The sequence below is a fragment of the Manis pentadactyla genome, chromosome 3, assembly GCF_030020395.1.
Source record: "Manis pentadactyla isolate mManPen7 chromosome 3, mManPen7.hap1, whole genome shotgun sequence".
In the NCBI taxonomy this organism is placed as follows: Eukaryota; Metazoa; Chordata; class Mammalia; order Pholidota; family Manidae; genus Manis; species Manis pentadactyla.
This window is the reverse complement of record NC_080021.1, coordinates 42,757,832-42,779,650: the sequence shown is the minus strand read 5'-3', so window position 1 is coordinate 42,779,650 and position 21,819 is coordinate 42,757,832. Positions and strand designations below refer to the sequence as shown.

The 21,819-nt window shown below is 43.8% G+C and overlaps 1 long non-coding RNA gene across 1 annotated transcript in view; it reads right to left on the bottom strand.

Moving 5' to 3' along the window:
• Positions 1-213: 213 nt before the first annotated feature.
• Positions 214-21,819, bottom strand: part of LOC118935857 (uncharacterized) — a 185,450-nt gene continuing 163,844 nt past the window's right edge. Inside the window, exon 3 of the long non-coding RNA XR_008996236.1 lies at positions 214-322. This is a non-coding gene — a long non-coding RNA (uncharacterized LOC118935857). The remainder of the gene's footprint in view (positions 323-21,819) is intronic.

Here is a 21,819-nt window from a genome sequence, read left to right as displayed (position 1 = left end):
GGAAAGTTTGTAGAGCTCCAGCCCCTCCTGGTCTCTGGGGTTCAGGCCCTTCCTGGTGGGCTTGTTGGTAGGGCAGCACATGACTCCAAATTCCCATTGAATGTGTGAGGTTTGGTAGGGGGCACTTTCCATGATGCATTTTCCTTCATTGTTTATAAACTTGTGTATTACAGATGAAATAATGTTCCTGAGTCTCTAACTTGTTTACCTTCCTCAAAATGTTATTCTTCATTCAAGTACAAGAAGTCTACACTGTTCTTTTATTCCCCCAAAGGCTGGATGTTTAAATCTCTGAAGTCCAGAGTGGTCCTCATATCTGAACCTGGAAAAACAAAGAAAGTTTGAGTTAGACACGTTCCCACTTCTAACATCTGGGGCTTTTGCAAGGTTGGCAAGACTGTGGAGGGTGGGAGGTGCTACAGACAGTGAGCGTGAGCTGAAGGCACAGTCTGGCTGTTACCACTGCACCCACCAGAGCCAGGGACTGGCTTTTTGTGGACCTACAGGTGCTCTGTGCAGCTTGGGAGAGTCTGGATGTGTCAGGAATAGTTGAATAAGATATCTGGAGGAAAGATGAAAGTCAAGGAAATAAACAAGAAATATAAATGTTCCACATTAGAAATGCACAAAAATCTTGGAGATGAAAGACAAAAAAAATAGCAGGGAAGACAGGAGCAGAAGAGGCGAGGAACAACCAGGGTGGAGTCGGCCAAGAAGCTTTAGAAACAAGATTGTGTGACACTGTGGTGAGTCATTTCTGATGCTGCAGTATACTCCCTTCATCTTTCCAATCTTCAGTGAGGTCACCTGTGCCCAAACACCCCTGTGTGAGAGGTATGTTTAGGGAGTTAAGGGAAATGACTGAGTTGCACATTTGGGCTGAACAACCAGAGTGCGATGGTGAGTATGGCTGATGTAATTCAGTGGGGGCAGGAGCTCATACCTATGGTGACCATAAAACTTTAAGTCACCCAGAAACTTCCATGATTCTTGAGAAAGCAATTAAGTAGTCCATGATCTGTAGACTGAGGGTTTGAACAATCTCATCTAGTCAGAAAGACCCCAGCTAACATCTAGGCTTTACACTTCTATTATCCCTCTGATCATGCAATAAGTCGATATTATTATCCTCATCTTCCTGAGGGAAAAGCTCAGAGATAAGTTATTTTCCTAGTCTCTTACCTAATTAACACAGAATATGAACCCAACTCTTCAGCCGCAATTTTGTCTAATAGTTTATTTTAAAATTATTATAGATGTACAAGAAGTTGCAAAAATAGTACAAAAAAGCCTTTCACCCAGTTTTCTCAATTCCAGCTGCCTTTTAATGTTTTCTCCCACCTCGCACTGAAACTAGGGATAAAGAACTGAACTGCAGAGGTGGAGTTCTGCGCTATAGCAGGCCTTTTAGGTTAAGGGATCATTGGGCACTGTACATCTCTTGCTGGGAACCAGAAAGCAAGCATAAAAAGAGTTCAGTCTGAGGAAGTCCAAGTCCTGGGGTAGTGGCTTGCAGCCCTGGACTGCACATTCAAATCATCTGGTGAGGTTTTTAAAAATACCAGTGCCTACTCAGTCTCACAGGTTCTAACGTAGTCAATAAGATCCAGGGCTTAAGTATTGGTATTTCTCCAAGCCCCTCAGGGGTTTCTATATACAGCTAGGGATGAGAATGCTGCTGTAAAATTGTGCCTCTAGGTATCAATAGGCTCCAAAGTGAGACCACCCTTTCATCAAACCCCAGTGTCAAGCTACCCCCCTTGGTGCATCCCAGCACTGAGGCCTGAGATACCTAGAAGAGCAACCTGTGAATAGAGAAGATCCTTAGGGTAACCTGGCAGGGCAAATTCCTCTGTTGTGTTTACCGCAAAGCTCTGTGGTCCTGCCACTCAGAAGCTATGCTTCCCTTTCTGAAATTGTAAGTCAGCTCCAGGCACATCAAAGGATATCATCGTTCCTCTGGCACTGGCTTGTTTTCTGATACATCTCAAGGAAGCAGTTTCACTTATCTCCAGAATGCTTTCCCAGAAAGCTCAGTCACCTGCTGTGTGAGGTCACCCATCCACAATTTGCATCCATCACACCTTGTACAGAAGTAGGGAGGAATCGGCTTGCTTTGTTTTCTAGCACTGGGGAAACAGATTTCTTCTTAAGCTTCACACAATAAATTGTATTAAATCCTTTCAGCAGGGTTTCCATGGCTATGTGAAAGCAAAATCATACAGTAATTGTTTTAAATAATACAGCAAGGCGAGCCAGAGAGTACATCTTAATTTTGTCATCTGTGCAGTGTTTCTGTTGATATAGAAATGTTTCGGAGGCAGGGGGAAGGTTTCAGCATTCACTGTGAGTTGCTTGGTGAGTCTAATGCAAGGTCAAATACAGACTGAAATAAACAGACCTACTGAATCCCTCAACTGCCTGCTCTAACCATGTGAGCTCTGGGCTGGTTTGCTTAACTTAAATGGGAATTTGAATGGCTGCTTGGGCACTGAAACCTGTCTTCCTACAGCATAAGCCTGGGTCCTGCTTTCCATGCTTCAATAAGGAGACAGAGTTTGGGGTATACCTTAGACAAAGGCAACTCCTGACAAGATCCTCAAGTATCAAGTATCAATTGTCCCATGGTACCTTGGATACTTTGCAGGTATGGGCCCTGCCAGCAGTCTTGCCCAAGCATCTGTAACAAAATGTCATAGCTAAGAGTCAAAGTCTTCAAAATTGTCCATCCTAGGTTCAAGCTCCATCATCCAGGCTGTTGCAAGTTGCTTCAACTCTGAGATTCCATTTATTCATCTGAAATATGAGGGTAATGATACTTACACACCAGAAGTCCTGAGTCTCAATGATGTAATGCATGTAAAGTGCTCATCTTCATGCCTAACAAAGCATTAGGGCTCAATAAAATGGTATGTTTCATTAATTACCATGTCATTACTATTCTTTGGCTGTAAAATAATCCCTCTCATCATTAGGTGAATCTGAGGGCTGTTGTCTGTCTGGGTGATCTCCAGGATGAATTCAACAAACACTACTGAGCTCCTTCCAGGGCCAGAGAGCTTGCTAGGTGCTGGAAAATGGGAATGAAGGTCTGGTTCCTGGCTTCCAGGAGCTCTCAGACCAGAACTGGGTCCCTCACCAACTGATGCTGATGAACATAACATTCACATTGTTCTTGTCCATGGCTGCTGGCTGACATTGTGTTATTACTCCAGGGAGAAACCAATTCCCCACCCAGGCTAGACACTCAACTGGGTGAGGAGGGAGAGAGTTCTACAACATCACTGACAGAAATGTCATCTTGGGTCCTTGTCCCATGCAGACAATGCAACTTCCAAACAGGGACACAAGTAAAGAGTCCCTCAGCCAAGCCCCAAAAAAAGTTTGGGGCAGACCTCACCCCAGGTCTTAGCCTTTGACCACAGCTGATGTTGATGAAACACCATATGGGTGGGAATTGAGGGAGGTGAGAGGAAGGAGAAGATGGGACTTAGAAAAGCATGGCTTCACCAAGTATGTGTGAGATCACTCGGCAGACGTGCCAAAAGGATGTTGGCTCTAATCACAGTCTGCCACTTTGAACTTGGGAAGTTTATTTTAGCTTTTTGTTTTTAAATGTTTTAGATCATGGACAATAAAAAGTAATAGAACAAATGAAGAAAGATTTGCCCACACAGAAGTCATCTTTGGAGCCAAAGCCAAGACATAGTTGAGATGCTTTGCTTTGCATCTGTGCCTGTGAGAGATGTGCCCTTTCTGCAGAGCCCAGGGGAGGCTTGGAACAGACCCACAAGATTCCAGGAGCTGAGCTTCAGTGGGGCCAGTCTATAGCTCCCAGGAGGCCAGTCAAGACATTATCTCTGGTGTGTCTGATCTGTATGTGTTCTCTGCCTACAGCTCACATTTTGCAATTCAGAGCCTGTCCTTTTTTCTACACAGCTCATGCCCCACTCACTGCTCCTTTTAGAACTTTGTTATGAGATGGAGCAGATTTGATGCCAGGGTTGGAACCCTCCCCTGTACTCTCACACCACCTCTACTGTGGTACTTGCCCTCTGGTTATATTTCCTGTTTACTTGTCTGTCTTCCCCACTAGATTATGAGCCCCTTGGAGATGGACTTCTATGTATCATGGCTCTCCAGAGAATGGCACAGAGTCTGGTACATAAAGGTATACAATAAATAATTGTTGAATGAGTGAATACTTATATGAATGAGTGGATGAATAACAAAATTCTGCTTGAACACATCAGCATGATGATTCATTGAACATCAGTGTGATGTTCCTTTATGTCTCTCTGCTGGGATCCAGCTTCTTTAATCTCATCCTCAACCACTCTGATCAACCACTCTGAATTCCAGCACATCTCCCCACCACACTTATATCCATACTGAATGAAAGAATCACCCTAGGCCTCCAGGGGACATTGGAGCCTTCCTCATCCACTAAGAAGCCCACGGATATCACTGTGACAAGGGCTGCTCAACTACTCATTATGCCCTTTATGAACCAGACGTGCTCAGCTCATGTGGTAGTCATAAGAGTCCCTGTGGGATCATACGGCCCAATTTTCAGAGGCCAAATAGTTATATTTCTTTTGCCCCCAGAATTTCTTTGGAACATTTCTCCAGTGATTCAAAATCCTCTCTCTGCTTATGGAAAAAATGGGAAGTAAATGCAACCATAGTAATAACCTACTGTCAGGCCATTAGCAAAAGACCAGACTCAAACTCATTCCTCCTGCATTCCCAAGTTCCTCACCTACCTTTTGGACAAAAGCAGATGATTCACCCTGTTATTAACATAGCAGCTAACTATCAGTGCATTCACTAGGGCTCTGTCACTGTGTTATTTTTCATACATTATCTCTTTTAATCTCCAAAACAAACCCATTAGGTAGGTCCTGTTATTATTCCCACCTTACAGATAAGGAAAATAAAGCTCAGAGATTTTAGGTGATTTGCCCAGTCACATAGTTAGTAAATAAGGGACTTGAGATTTGACACCATGACAATTGACCTCTGAGGTTCAACCTTGTCTTCTTATGTCTTGCTATATAGCAAACCATCTCCAAAATTTAATGGATTAAAACAACAATTGACTATTACCTCTCATGGGTCTGTGGATGTACAAGGCTTAGATGGGAAGTTCTCATGTACAGTCTCTCCTGTGGGGGCAGTCCACTGGTGGCTGGGGCTGCAGTCATCTAAGGCTCAGCTTGGCTGGATGCTCAAGATGACCACTCATACGGCCACCAGTCAGTGTTGACTGTGGACTGGGAGCTCAGCTACTACCAACTGAACACTAACACACGGTTTCTGTGTGGTTTGGGCTTCTCACAGAATGGCAGTGAATTCTCAAAAGGAGCGCTCTAGGAATAAATGTTCCAATCTAGGCAGAAATTGCAAGGCTTCTTATGCCCTGACATCAGAAGTCCCAGAACATCACTTCCTGTGCATTCTATTGGTCAAGCAATTCACCAAGGCCAGCTTAGATTCAAGGAAAGGAGATTAGGCTTTACCTCTCAATAGAAAGAGAGTCACCGAATTTATAATCATCTTCAATCTGCCATAGTCTTCTCTCTTGTCATATATTATTTACATTCCTCCCACATGTAAATGCAACCCCTCCCAAGATCCAAAATCCTAATCCCATTATAGCATTAGCTCAGGCTTGAGGGCCAGGATTTTATCACTTAAATCAGGTCCATATGCAGATATGAGGTCCCCTGGGTGCAGTTCCCTGAGTACAGTCTCTCTTAATCTGAAATGAAGGGAAACCTGTGCCATCCCCCCACCCATATAATATACAATGGTAACAGATAGGATAACTTCATTAAAACTCTCACTCAGAAGCAAAGGAAATGGGAAGCACATAGCAGTTACTGGCCCATAGAAATCTTGAAATCCAGCCAGGTGCATGTCGCCAGATCTTTGATAGGAGAATGCCCAGGCCTACCCCAGAGAAGGGTTCTCTGTGGCTCTCAGCGCCACCCTCTAGGGTTTTGATTCTGCCCTCTGAATCATTCTTCTTTTTCCATAATAAATAGCCATGTTTGAAGCTTAGTAGCCTTGTTTTCCTATTTGCTACCCATGGAAGGCTCTGCATTTTGAACTGTTCTCTGCCCTTTTTAGTCCAAGCCAATGGTACCTCCACATGTACAATGCTCTTAAATTTTGTGTGGACTCCCTTAGAACTCTTTTGGGCTCCATTAATCAAAATACAGAGCCACATATCTCTTTGAGAAGGCCCCTTTCTGCCTTGGGCTGATGTTTGGGTGCTACGGAACAATGGCCTTCAGATTCCATCAAAACTGCTCTGTCCTGTTGAGGGTCTATGAGGCATATTCTTAAAACTTTCTAAAAGCTTAAGAAGTATCTTATAGCCATACCAGGAGATGATCAATATCCTCATATCATATCTTATTTTTTCAACTAGAGAGGCTGGAAATGAGAAACAGCTTAATTCCTAAACCCAGAATGTCTGCTTCTTTATATTTCATCAAAGTTTGCTTGAAACCGAATAGCTGAGTTTTGGGCTTTTCTCTCTGTATCTGTGCTTTATTATACCAACCTAAAAGAAACCAGCAGTACTTTCAACATTCTACCTAGAAGTCTCGTTAGCTAAATCTTCTATATCATAGGTATATTTTCTGTTTTTCACATAACCAAAGCAATAGTGTACCAAATTATCCATCATTACAATAAAAAGGATGCCTTTTCTAGCCTCCATTAACAATTTCCTGTTTGGTCCCAAAGCCAATGTCCTATGATTTAAGTTTTTCTTATGGCAGTCCTCCACTTCCAGGTACCAAATTCTGTTCTAATTATCTATGGCTGCATAGCAAGCCAGTCAAAACTTAGGGGCTTGACAAAACTGAAGGAACAAAATAGCAGCAGACTCAGAGACTCCAAGAAGTAACTAGCGGTTACCAAAAGGGAGGGGTGTGGGAAGGCGGGTGGGGAGGGAGGGAGAAGGGGACTGAGGGGTATTATGTTTAGGACACATGGTGTGGGGATCATGGGGAGATCAGTGTAGCACAGATAAGGCACATAGTGGATCTCTGGCAACTTGCTGCACTGATGGACAGTGACTGCATTGGGGTATGGGTGGGGACTTGATAATATGGGTAAATGTAGTAACCACATTGTTTTCTCATGTGAAACCTTCCTAAGAGTGTATATCAATAATATCTTAATAAAAAATTAAAAAAAAAAAACTTAGGGGCTTGAAACAATAATTTATTACTTCTCATGGCTTAATGGTTAAACCAAACTCAGGTAGTTGCTTCTCCCTTGGAGTTTCTCAGTAAAGTTGCAGTCAGATGTCAGTTGGGGCTGCAGCCATCTGAAGGCTTCTCTGTGGTGGATGTTCAAGCTGGCTCACACAAAGAGCTGGCAGCTGATGCTGGCGACAGGCAGGGAGCTCTACGGGAACACCTACGTGTAGCTTGGGCTCTGGCAGCAGAGCAGCCAGTTCCAAGAGGGAGAATTTGAAAGTGAGCATTCCAGAAGCCCCAGGCAGAAGCTACAGCACTTCTTATGACCTAACCTCAGAAATCCTAGAGCATCATTTTCACTGTATTTTATTAATTAAGCAAGACAGTATAGCCAGCTCAGGTTCAAAAAGAGGGAATTGGATCTCATCTCTCAATGGGGGGAGATCAAAGGATTTGTGGCCACATTTAATTTGTCACAAAGCTTCTAACCTGTAAGATCTGTGGCCTCTCATTAAAAATAATAGGCTATGAAAATTACAGGTCAGCTCTGCACACTTAGTAACTCACTCCTCAATGTTGATGCTGATACTAGTCCCAAGGCCTTCTTGCTGTCTCTTATCTTACAATAATATGTGCATCCTAGAAATACGTGGATTCAATTCACCATTCTTCCAAGCTATAACTGCAAAACACATGTTAACTCTGACATGTGAATGCCAAAATTGACAATGGCTCTGTCAGTCATCCATAGGGAACCAAATTGGGAATATTATTTCTCTTGAAGAAATAATATTTCTCTTTAAGAACAATTAAGATGAGCTTCCTGAAGCAAAGAGGAAAATACCCCAATCAAGCATGTTTATAACCCTTATTTAATCACCACTGCTAAGTGGCAGACCAAAGTGTAAGTCTATGTCTAATTATGCACCTTATGGACCATCAGTTTTGATGGCTTTATAGCCCTTAGCCCTGTTTTTCTATCTTCATCCTTCAGAATGGCTATTTGAGGTGGGTGAAAGTTCGTGGTCACTGCCCACTTGTTTTTCCTCTGCCTCTCTGTACATGCACTACAGCGGGGATGAGATCGTTGGAGAGGAAGGTAAGAGGGATAAAATGCAGCAAGGGTCTGAAATTTTTAAGTATGTTGGGGGGCAAAAGACTATACCCTATGCTGCTCAAACAGCCATTTGGCAGTATCCTCTCACACTGCTGGGAGGTGGTGAGTCCCTGGCTCTGGAGACCCTGGCTTTACACTTAATGTGCCACAATGAACGAGTTATTTAACCTCTCTGTGCCTCATTTCCTAAATTTTCAATATTTATCTTAGATCTCCTAGCAATTACATGAAAGTACTTGACCACTCTCCCCTCCTGGAAACACCCAAAGAGTCAAGGGGAGCTGAATGGGCAATCTGGGGAGGCACATCTGTGGAGGTATCATTTAAGCTGAGCCTTGAATGACAAAAAGGACTGGTAGATTTGTAATAGTCATGGCAGGTGCAGTAGTTTGCTGTGGCTGCTCTAATAAATTGGGTGCCTTGAAACAACTGAAATGTGTTCTGTCATAGTTCTGGAAGCCAGAAGTCCAAAATCAAGGTGGCAGGGGCTACACTCCTTGGAAGGTTCTCGGGGAGAACCGGCCCACAGCCCCTGCCAGCTTCTGGGGCCTCCAGGGCTCTCCAGCTTGGGGATCCTTCACTCCAGTCCCTGCACTGTGGTCACATTGCCTCCTCCTATTCTTCGTGTGTCTGTTCCATAAAATAATCCTGGATAAGCTTCTCCTGTCAAGATCCTTGATTTAACCATTAGTTTTGTCATATGAAGCAATATTTACTTTTTTCCAAGTAAGATAATATTCACAGGTTCCAGGGATTAATATGTGGACGTATGTTGTAGGAGTCACCATTTAACTCACTACAGTGTGGTCAAAGATTAAAAAGAAAGCCAGACTGGGAAGGGCCTTTTTAGCCTGCTAAGGTATTTCTGTAGCAACAAAAAGTCTCAGGTGGGGTTTGTACTGAGATATGTTTTGTAATTATAACTCTTGTTTCTCTGTGTGGAGTGGATATAGGGGGAAAGGCAAGGAGAGTGGCAGCAGGAAGACCAGTTCAGAAGCTATTGCCAATCTGAAAATTTAAGAACAGTGCAAAGCTGCCATTCTCAAAGCAGATAACAGATAAATAATTCTTCGCCAAAGCCTGTGACACAAAATTGCTGGTAAGAACAGTCTTTTGACAAAGCAAATTCTAATTCTAAATGCTGTGGAACAAGACTGTGTCCCAGCTCCATTTTATTTTACCTTGAACTCAAATCATTTACTTCTACTATTAAAAGAAATGAACTCATGCCACAGCATTTGGGGACTTCCTCCATCATACTGATGATATGGTTTTGTGGTCAAGAACTCGGAATGACCCTGAGAAGAAGCTGAGACATTAGGTTAACTATGGTCAGAGAGAACAATCTCACATCAGCAGTGCTGAAGTGCAAATATTTGCAATGGATGGCAAGCAAATAAGCAACAGCCTGAATACCTCCCCTGCCTGCCCCCACCCCACTCTGTAGCCCGCCTCCATCTGTGGCAGGCAACTCATTGGTGGGTCCACTAGTGTATAGATTTGCTCCAAAATGGACTTCTTGCAGAGATGAGATTGAGCATTTTTGTGATGAAGAATGGCAGGGCTTTGTTAATTTCCAGGCCAAACTGTCTTTTTCATGCATAGGGCACAGATCTCTCAGGTCTCAACCAGGCACACATGCTTCACATGCATAAACTAGCCCCTAATTTCTATTTTAGAAACATATTTTGGCTCTACTAGTAGTTGCCCCTAAGGCTACCCTCTGACCTGGCCTGGCCTTGCAGGGAAAGGAGAGAGATCCAGCACCTGTGGGAGATCCACTCTGTCAAACACACATGCCCTTACAGCAGAGACTGCTGGCTGTCCCCCAGTGGTCATTCTTTTCCCCCACCTCAGTAATGGGACATTTGATTTTTAACTGGGCAAGAGTTGCCAGATAAAATACAAGACCCTCAGTTAAATTTGAATTCTAGATAAATAATGAAAACTTTCTTATTAAAAGTTAGTTTCAGATATTGCATGGGACATACTTAAGCTAAAATATTATTCATTATTTATCTAAAATTCAAAATTTATCCAAAATTTAACTGGGTTTCCTGTATTTTTGTTAAATCTGGTGCTGGGCTTCCAAACTGAGTAAAGATGGCATTTCTCAGTTTCCCTTTAAGTTAGGTGAGACCATGTGACAAATTTCTGGGTGAAGGAATAAAAATGTTTTTAAAATGAAGTGGTTCACCACTCACCCCTGCTCCTTCCTCCCTGCCTGCTGGAATGTCAAGGTAATACTAGAGCTCCAGGAGCCATTTTGGACTATAAAGTGATCTGAGGGATGGAAGCCACTCATAGTAGAACAACAAACTTAGAAGGATCCTGGTTCTTGGTCTAGAACATGAGCAAAAAAATAAACTTCTATCTTATTTGAGCCGTGCTATTTCAGGTTTCTTGCTACTTGTATCTAAAACTAAAGAAATACACTATAGCATTATTTCCAGGCAACCTGAAAGTAAGGCCTTTCATTCATATATTGGCAAATAGAATTCCAAGGCTGAGAGAAGTGAACTTAGCCAAGATGGTCATGTAGTAACGGCAGGGCCAAGTTTTGAAACCCAGTCTATCTGAACAGTACCCCAGGCTCTTATTTTTCTATACCACATTGTTTCTCTGAGGGAGAATTTTTGTCAAATTCTTAACACAATATCAATTTTGCTTTTGCATGTCTGATACCTAAAGCATTCAGCTCTCTCCTTCATTATGGAGGGAGAATGCAGAATTTCTCGCATCTGTTAGGGTTACATGATCTAGACTTCCACCCATATATCTAATATTTAAGAGAGCTGCACCAACGGACATGTTATTTATTTATTTCCTTTAGGGTCTCTAAAGAAATTTTCTGGCCTATATTTTAATAGTTCCCTGCAAAAATGTCTTAACTGAGTTATGATTCAATATGAAATCTTCAGCTTTTATACAGAAGCAGTATTAAAAGGCCTATTTGAAGAATGTTTCTGTATCTTTTGAAACATTGTGTTGTTTGCTGTTCCTTGTAAAATACAATTTTCATGCACCAAATTTCACATAGACTACAGTGCCAGGGGAAAAAAATAAATAACATCTATTCAGGTACATTTCTGTTTCCTTTGTTTTTGACAAACATTGAGAGAGTAAGAGAGCCTAACAATTACTCTTTTGCTTTGGTTTCCAGGATCTTACAGCAAAATCTCATGTTCATTTGCAGTCTTTCAATCACCCCAGGTACTAAAATATTTATTTCTTCACTTTCTTTCTTTTATTTTCAATCTATTTTCTCTGTCTCTCCAATATTTTTTCTTTCTTATCTCTAATTATTCATTTTAGGATGAATTTTGCTCTTATAGACCACCTCAAATCTGCCTTCATTTATTTAGCAAATGTTTCTTCACCGCCCCCCTTGCACACACCACGAACCCAGAAGGAGATGGGCTTCAGGCTATGCCTTCTTACCTGAGCCTTTGCTTGTAACTGATGAGCGCCTACGTCCTTTCGAAAGGGGCACACAAACCTCTACCAAGTAATCTGTCTCAGAATTTAGGTGAGGATCAATGTAAATCCCATATTTCCCCAAAGTCACATTTTTTCCCGTTTTCAAAACCAGGGTATTAGGCCCATCACTCCAATCTTCTGACAGAAGACATGTGGCAGCCACAAAGTTCAGGCACCATTAATAGGACCAACTCTGAGGAAACTGATGCGAGCAGCATTCTGACAGCAGCCTTAGTCCTCCTAGATCTTTTTGCCATGGGGCCCTTTCCTGGATTTCCAAACACTGTACTTCTCACCCTCCTCCGGCTACCAACATCTTTTCCAAAGGACATCACATGCATTGTTTATATCTGTGTGAAAGTCAAGCTTTCCTCTGGCCCTGGACAAGAGAATCAGCCCTTATAGCAAATTGGGAAGGAAAGGCTTTATCGTCATTAAAGCATACATGTGTACACTAGTGAACAGGCACAAAAAAAGACTGAAAAGCTAGCCCGGAAAGCCTTGGGGAAAGGAAGAACGCGAGGCCCTCCTGCTGTCTGCTATGGGCCCCTGGAGTCCAGTGAATACCCATGCTCCGCAGCCCAAGGAAGCGCCAGCAGGTTCACGTCTCCATGGTGACACCGCCTGGGGAGTCAGGCATTTCAGAGATTCAGAGACTAGAAAAAACCACCAAGCACACTGAATCTCTTTGTTAGACCAGGGAGGTGGGATTGGAATTTTGAATTGTGTCTCCCGTCCCTAGAAATGATCGACCCCATCATCTAGAAGAGCCTGCGTTTTCTGCCGCTTTAAGCTGAGAGACCAGCCACAGCCTACTCCTGAGGCGAGCTCCTCGGCGTCAGGCCCTGTAGACATCTGCGTGGCCTCCCCGTGAGTAGCCTGCCTGGCCTCCCCGTGAGTTCCCTGCCTGGCCCTGGGCTCCGCTCTGCCCACACTCTCCGCAGGGGAGGCCGATGCGGACCCGCCCCTCCCAGCCTCACCGCGGAACTCACTCGCTGCAGCCTCGCTTTACGGCTGATAAAACGCTTTCCCGCACTCTGTGAGGCAGGTTTAAAAGCTCTGCTTGCCTGTTGAGCAAGCAAGCTCGGGAAAATGTAGTGACTAGCTTAAGGTAAAACACAGCACAGTCGGGACTACGAGGCCATAGCTTTCACTCCCAGACAAGAATTACTTGAAGTTGTCTTCAGCTACCATGGCCCCTGGGAAGCAGGCCGGGAGCCCCCAAGAGCCTGGACCTGCAGATGGGCAGCTCCACGCCGATCCCTCCCTCACGCTCCACATGTTCTAGGAAGGTGTCCAGGAGACCCCGTTCCCAGATCAGAGTTTATCAATGGCAGAGAGCATTTCTGGTTTGGCTCTGACTACCCCCAGCCTAGTGTGGCAAGCATATACTAAATGATAAATGAGTGGAAGATCTTGGGGGCAGTCTCCCCAACACACTAGGAACCCTCTGGTCCTTGTTGCAACCTGTATAGAAAAGAACCAGAATCTTTTTCTTGGCAAACTCATCTCCACTACACCACTGCCGTGGTCACTGTAGAAGTGAGCAGGCTTTGGACACTGTGGGACATTTCAGTGGGAAAGATTTAAGGCCTTGGAATAATGTCTGCCTCACCAAGTCCACATCAGAAAATCAAACAAACCAGAATATGATATTTTTTTCTGTTTTTGTCCTAATGGTTTTGGAATTGTTGTCAATGGAAACAGCATAGTTTGCAATAAAAATATTCCTGGCTGGCCAAGTGACACATCTGGTCAGTCGTGACAAGGTAGAGAACGAGCTCTTTCATTCCTCCGCAGCCCAGGAGAAGGCATCTGGGTGGGTCTGCTCCTGAGAATGTTTGTGAAGTGTCATTTGAGTAACTCTAGGAGAGTTGGGATGATGAATTTCATAACTGAAGTCAGGAATCTTGTCCAGAATAAAGTTTGGACAGTTTTATGAAATCATGGAGCAGAAGAGATTGTAAGTGAAGATAATTAATATCTCTCTCCTCTGCTCTGCAGGACAACACTGAAATTATCCTAGAAAATTCACTCTTTTTTAAATCTGCAGACTAGGAAACTCTTAAAACCTCCCTGGATGACCCATTTAAATACCTCACAACCTACATGGGCAGAAAAGTTTTCCTGCTTTCTAACCCAAATCCCTCTTCCTGAAATTCAATTCATTCTCTCTTGTGTAGGGTTCTGCCAAGGACTTAATGCCTTGATCGACTTGCATCAATACATGAAATAAACTTCCTTCTTTTTTTAAGATGTGTTGAAGTATATTGGCATGCTTTGTTTTAAGTACCAAAGACCCAACTGAAGTGGGTCTGAAACAGTAAGTGACTGAAACAATAAAAATTCCTAAAAGCTGAGGGGATGCACAGCCTAGGAATGGTGTCCCATTGTCTTCCCAATGGTTTGCAGCCCCGGGCAAGTTCACTATGGATTCAATGTGACCAAAGAAATTGACAGCAAAACGTTCTTGGGGTGAAAGGGTTATACCCAACTTTATTTCCAGGTGGCAGGTCAGTCACTAAAATCCCATTCACTCAGAGCGAGTCTGCGTGCAGCAAGCCGGTCTCTGATTCTGGGCCCCTCTGTCCACACAGCCGTTCTCTGGGCCTCTCTGCACAGCCGTCCCACACAGCCATCCTCTGGGCCTCTGTCCTCAGCGCTGCCACTCCAGCCTCTGCTCTCCTGCAGCCTTGCAGCCCTGCCACTGATGTCGCACCCAGAACACTGGGTGGAGCTCTTTATATAGAGTCAACAGCCATGTATTGCCCACAGGTGTGCAGTGAGCTAGTCAGCCAGGGCCAGGTGAGAATCCTGACCACAGGAACTCTCATTTTATCCACACCCGCCAACAGCTAACTAGGACATGAGAGGCATGAGGAAAGCACTGGGAGGACAAAAGAGATGGAGCTAAGGTCTTTGGTCCCCACAAATGGAAAGTAAAGAGATAAACAGAGCTTTGGTCCCCTAATAATGTCAATAAGGGCTTGGATTCTTTTTTTTTTCTAAATCACTTTCCACAGGGTCAGGGTCATCTGAAAGCTCTTTCCCCCATGGTGGCAAAAGAGCTGCAGTAGTTCCAAGCCTCACATCCTTATAGCCTATCTTCCCTTCCAAACAACAGTCCTGGAATCCCCAGTGATGAGACCAGCTTAGGTCATGTGCCCACACGTGAACTAGAATATTGAGTGTACTGACTGGCTTGATTTAATCAGGGCCCACCTCTGGACCTGGGAGAGAAGGTCAGTGTCCCAGAAACATTAGGGCTTTGTGAGAAAGAAGAAGAACAGGAAATGAAAATCTCAGTACTGTTATGGAGGGAGAAGATGGTCAAGTGGATGCAGGATAATTGTGAAAACAAAAATCCTCCCAAGGTTAAAAACATTATACACTTTTCTGCACCTAAAACATCTCAGATCTGTGGTTTGTCCACTTAGAGACAGGGTTTCCTGAACCCCACAGATGAGTGTTTTACACACTCCACTGATGATGAGAATCATCTGGGGTACTTGTTAAAAATGCAGGTCTTCAGGTTCCTCCCCTGGAGCCTCTTCTTTTCAATAGGTCTGGGATGAGGCTGGGAATTTTTAATTCAACCCGTTCTCCAGGTGAGACGTGTGAGACCACCTCACAGCCACAGCCAAAGCCAGCACATGCGCTTCCTGCTCCCAAAAGCAGGGCAGTACACCGTGGCTGCAGAGAACTTCAAGATGAGGAGGACACGCTCATATTATGACAGTTCAATGTAGCATAGACTCTGGAAATGTACTTCTGGGCCTGGTCATTGTGAGTATTGGTCCTGGGTCTACAGGTGGTAAAGAAAATAATTGCTAACTGTGTTGAGCACAAAGCCTGTGAAGGATGTTGAGCTGCGTGCTTTGCATGGATTTTCTCCTATAAATTATGCATCTCCTGTAAAGAATTTGCAGGCAAAGTAGAGACCACCATCCTTCTGAAACGTTCTTATTAAGAATTAAGACATCATTATAATATTCAAAAATCAGGATCCCCACATAATAATAGTTCCATTTCATATCTACTGTGTTAGATAACATATAATTTTAAGAAATCACTACTTTGTCAAAGTTTCTGTGGTTGAAGTTACCTTAATCAATTTTAATGCATTGGAAGGATTCCTGGGGTAGCCGGAAGTGTCCACGCCTCTGGAAGGAGAAGAGCTGGAGCTGGAGAGTGGTTGAGACCCAGTTGTGGCTGACAACTTCTGCTTCTCTCCATGTGTTCGTGACACCTCTCCCCCAACATCCCTACTCTCCATGCTTAAAGCAGGAAGATGAGGCTGCCCCATCTGAGTTCCCAGTAACATATGACATCCAGGCCCATCACTTGTACCGAAAAGCCATCTTTGAACTCCAATTTCAAGTTCTAATTTGGAGACTAGTTGGCACAGCATAAGCAAGGCATCAGCCCTGGGTCCAGTTAGCTGTGACTGGGAAGAAAGGGATCAGGTGAGACAAACACAGTCCAGGGGTCAGTTTCTTCCAGCAGAGGGACTTAGTTCTCAGAGTCTTTGGAGTCTGAGGAGACACCCAGTGATACAACAGGTATGAATTAATAACTACGAAGGGCCCCCCCTGCCCTCACTGACTTGCCCCCCTGCCCTGGAGCCGGCCTGGACACTGGGCTGCTAGGAGCATTTCAGCCTTCACTGGCAGCACCCGGCCCATGTCCTGGCAGCTCCAAACTGCAGGAGACTAATAAAATGAGCCCCAGTGAATGGTTGGCTCTGCAGTAATATTGAACTCTCAGAATTATTCTTGCTGATAATTTGAGTGGAGTAGACCAAAGGGACTCTTAGTGGTGTAACTAGGAGATAAAATTCTGATGAATAAAGCATTACCTTTTGCCTAAGGAATAGCACATAATTAAGAGGGTTGTTGACCCTAATTGAAATGATGTTGCCAAGGTGAGCCAAATGCAATTCTGGACAAGAGAGAGTGAGACTCTGGACCAGAGACTCTTCTGCAAGCAAAGGAGCAAACTTGGGTTTTGACAAAGTTTAGAAATGAGCTTTTCTGATGGGACTTTTTAACCTGGATGTGGAGCCAGATCTAAGGAATTCTGTGTTGGATTCTGCCTCACAGGCCTCCTAGTTAAGCAGAAGAGATCAAGACAGAATCAGGGGCGTCCGTGCATTGCTCTCCTTTGTGCCCAGAGAAAGTAAGCATACAGTCCACCACAATATGTATTTTGAAATAAATATAGTAGTAAACCTTAAAATGAATTCAAGGGATCCTAATGATGTTCTCCTTTTTTCTACTATGATGACTTTAATGCATCTTTCGGAAATACCAAATTCTTTCTACAAAAGTTTTGCAGCATGTATTAAGGATATTTAGGTTCCCTCTTGGGTAAATCAGCAAGAAGGACAAGTGAGAGAAGAAGCCAGATCCATCAACTAACAGACCTGCGGTCGGCCCTGGCTTTGCTCCTCATACCCCTGCAAGCCTCAGGTGAGTCAGTTCAGCTTTACGGTTCTCAGAAAGGTCACTGAGAAAGTGAGAGTTCCTCACCTGGCTACTGTGAGGATCAAATGAAATGTCAAAGTACTTCATAAACTGGGACACTGTACAGATAGGTAGGGAATATTCCCTGCTACTGGAATATTCATTATGCAAGTACTTCAAATGTGGAGTGACACCAGAAAGCAAGTTTTCGTATCATAAAAATATTCACTGTTGAAATATAGTCTTATAAAATTGGTCCCCACACCAAACCTCCTTATAATATAAGCATCCTTCCTGTCAGAAGCAGGAAGCTACCCCTTCCTGATGGTCGGAAGCCTCTAATACCTGACCATTATTTACAAATACAATGCAAATGGCAATAAAATTGCAAGTCATGCAAATAATGAGGGATTTCATGAGGTCCATGTAAGTGATGTGGAAGACTGCTCAATTCAGTCAGCTAAGCCACTGAGCAAGGAGTGAGGGCAGAGGGAACCAATTTTCAAAAAGAGAGAGAAAAGGAACAAGCTAGTGATGCTTCAAAGGAAACAATTTGAATGGCAAAGCTTAGGGACTCTTCGGTAAAATGATAAAAAACTCAAGAAAATACTTGTAGAAATTACCCTTTTTTTGGATTGTGTCACAAAAGTTAAACATGAATAATTTAGATTCAGGCAATTATGTAATTTTGTTGGAAATTTTTCACATGTAAAAAAATAGCCATTGTATTCATTGTTTAAGAATTAGCTGATAGTTGGTATTATTACCTGAAGATTATTCAACAGAAAATAAACTTTCTTTAATAAAAAGTTTCATTTTCTAAACAAAATCACCAACAAGGACTCTGTTGGGGGGTTCCTTTCTTCTTTTCAATTATTTACCTTTTTATCTTTCACTATTTTAGGTAGATTCACTTTCAAGCAGCTTTTTTTCTCTGATATCAAGCATTCTCAGGTGAGGACTCTTTATAATTATTGAATTATTATTGCTAATTCATTATTTCCAGTCTCCCTCAATGGAAATGGTGTTGACAGTCTCCTCAAGCTGAAGTGAGGGAAAGAAATGAGTTTCTAAGCCCTTTGGAAATGGGAAGGCCCAGGGTGTTGCTCTGTAACAGATAAAGCCTAAATGGTTTGGAATCAATACAGTGAGAAGTGAACCCAATTTTCTGGGCAAAACTGACCCTGGCATGCCAGGCTAGTTGCAGAGCATACTGGGAGAGGACATGGCAGGGACTGGATGTGACACACATGTATGCCTTGGCCTCTGACCCCTCTGACCACCAGGAAGCGGCGAGGGATGGGGAACAGCCAAAGCAAGGTGGACTTGGCTACTCTGGCTAGCCAGGCACAGGCATGCCGCCTCCTCTCCAGTGGCTCTATGACTCTATCCCCAAACTGAAGAGGGCCAGACCTCAATCAAAAAAGTTGGGTTTTCAGGACAACCTTGATAACCCTTCATCAAGGACTTAACTTAGATGCTCTCATCAGTACCCCTTAAAACAATAAGGCCCCACCTTACCATCAGGTTGGTTGAGAAATTCAATACACCATGGTTCCTGACACTTTATCCCTGTTGTTTTGGGCCACAATTCAGGGAAGACATGCAGCTGGAAGGCAAGATCTCCCGCTGCTGCTACGTGGACCTGATCAAATCACAGTTCTACCACCTTACTAGTTGTGTGGCCTCAGGCAAATTATTTGACCTGTCTTAACTTGAATTTTCCCTTCTGTAACATGGGAAAGTGTTTCCTAATAGGTCTGCCTCATGGGACTTGGGGTGCATCTTAAGTCAGACCCCCCAGAAGCGGAGGAAGATTCATGTGCAGGTGATTTATCTAAGACATGCACCCACAGAGGGAGTTGGGGAAGTGGCGAGGGATGGGGAACAGCCAAAGCAAGGTAGGGGCTCCCAGCCCGATGCCCCTGGGCACTCAGGAGGGTGCTGTACAATGGTCTGTCCCACTCACCAAGAAGCTGCACTTTCATGCACCGACATTGGCGGCTCAGGGCTGAAGGAAACCCCAGGCCCCAGGCACTGTGCACTGTGGGCAGAGCAACCCCAGGAGCCTGTAGGCAGACCTCTGATGAGAGCCGCAAGGGCAAGTCACTGGAAGCATGGTTGTGGTAATAGAAACCCCTCTACAGAGGACTGATGGTTTTTGACACAGCAAGTGTTCAGTGAGATGGTTTTTGTAAAACACCTTGCATAGTGCATGGCACAGAGGAGGCACAGGACACATGCCCACTCTTATTGTTGCTACTATTGCAACTATGATTGTAATTATAAAAATATGATTGTCATCCTCCTAAGAATTCTGCCAGGGAATCTGCACTATGGGTCACAGCCCAGGAGCTGGTTGTTAAAGCCTCCATAAAGGTAAATAATGCATTCTAATGCACAGGAAAGAAGCAGGGCACTAACATTTATTGTTCAAATGTCAGGCTCTGGATTGTGTGCTTCACAAGATCTGTTTCATCTACTCCTCCTAACAGCCCCACCAGGTAGGACTAGTATCTTCATCTCTATGGCTAAAGAAACAGATCCAGAAAATCAAAATAAATTACCCATTGTCACATGGCTACAAAACGATGAAGCCAGGATTCAAATGTAATTATGCCTAGGTTCTAAAGCAATATTCATTCCACCTAAGCTTCAGAAGCTACCTGGGCAAGATGATGTGGCAGAGCCTGCCTGTTGCCGACCTGATATATCCTGAGTAGCAATATGCACAGATAAAATAACACATAACTCAGTGGCCCTTGCAACTAAGGACAGACAATACAAGTAAATGAAGTCATTGTGTGAAGCTCCATTAAGTGAAATGGATTCCATCACGAAGCATTCTTTTTGCCCTTCCCATGTCCTTCTTTTGCACAGAACACAGATATGATATGATGACAGGTGCTCCAGAAGCCACCTTGGGCCATGGAAGTTAAAGGCCTCTAGATGAGCTCTGAACTTATTCTAGGTATCTGGACTTCTTTTTTATAAGAGAGGAAATAAACCTCTATGTTATTGAAGACATTTTTATTCTGTTGTCTGTTTCTAGCAGTTGGTCCTAATTCTAGCAGATACAGATTGTATGATATTTATGAGTTCTTTTAAGAAAGACTTTAGTACCTTAAATCAAAGTAAACTACCTGCTTGCCCCAGGCCCTCTCTCCTGCAAAAATGTAGACACGTATCTGTGCTATAAAACTGAGCCCATAAAGTCCCCATATATTGCTTTCTAAACACAACAGATAATGGCAGATGAACTGCAAGCAGCCTGAGGTTTCAGAATGTCCAGGGCAGGTATGATTTCTTACCTTTTGAAACTAGGGGAACTGTAGCACATGCTGAAAAACAAAGCCGTGATATGGCAGGGTTCTCTGAGGCCCTGGAGTGACTGCCACTACCACATCTCCCCACACATCCCTCTTTCTTGGTCTCCCACAGAAGCAGCAACTGGCTTCTCCCCAAGGAAGCAAAAGGGTTTTGTCCCAAATCTTGTAGCCTCCTAAACGTCCCACTATTCAGCAGCTTGCTTCTCCATTTGGAGTCCCAGGAAATGGTGCAGGACTGAAGACCTGACAGTGACTTCAATCTATATTCTGCCATTTGTGGGAAGAGTTGATCAGAAGCTTCAGTCAATAGTGGAACCCCCTTGGTCTGGGGCACAGTGGAAGGCTTATATAATCAGGGATGGTTTGTCAAAGTAAATTTCACATGCAGCTGATTCTATCACCTTGAGACTTGCTGGTGGAATAAATAATCGCCATATACATTTTGTTAGCTATGCCTCATTAGAGATGGATTTTTGGAAATGGCATCTTTAAGACTGTTTATCTGTCAATGCTCCTTTTAAGCATGGTAAGTGTTCCAGATTGGCTTTCTTAAAAATAATAGATTGCTGCCATGGCCAGGTGCAATTTGTCATGGTTACTGGTGTTGTGAGAGCCAAGGGGAGGGACATGAATGCCTGAACTCACCTTCAGAGTCTGCAGCTTCAAGTGCTGGAGGAAAGCCAGGAAGAAGTTTATAAAGAGAAAGCTTGATCAGAATTCTTCCAAAGAAGGATTTTGACTTCAATGTGACAAAATTTCAGTTTTAAGTCACTGTGAATTTCTACATGTTTCTTCTGGGTGTCTCTTGCCTCCCCTACTCCTCTGGATGTTGGGCTACGTGCTGGCACCACCTCCGTACAACAAAACATTAGTGCAAAATGGCTCTGCCCTGGAGGTGGAGATTATTCATTTATGTCTCCAGTTGGGGCCCTGTGATGGGCCCTCCTTAGACGCCCTTGCCCCTCACCACCACTCTAGGACAGGGACTGGTCCCTGAGCTCTCCATTCCCTGGGCACAGCACAGCTTCTTGTACAAAGTAGGTGCTCAATACACAAATTGCCTTGGATTGTCACACCCTCAGGTTGGCCTTCTTTTAACTGTAAATCGTTTCTCTTCCTGCCAAGGCCCTCCCCCACACTGTGATCTGTCCTTAATGTTTCAGGACAGGAGCTTCAACTGGTCTCCATGACAGGCTACTGATAGAATG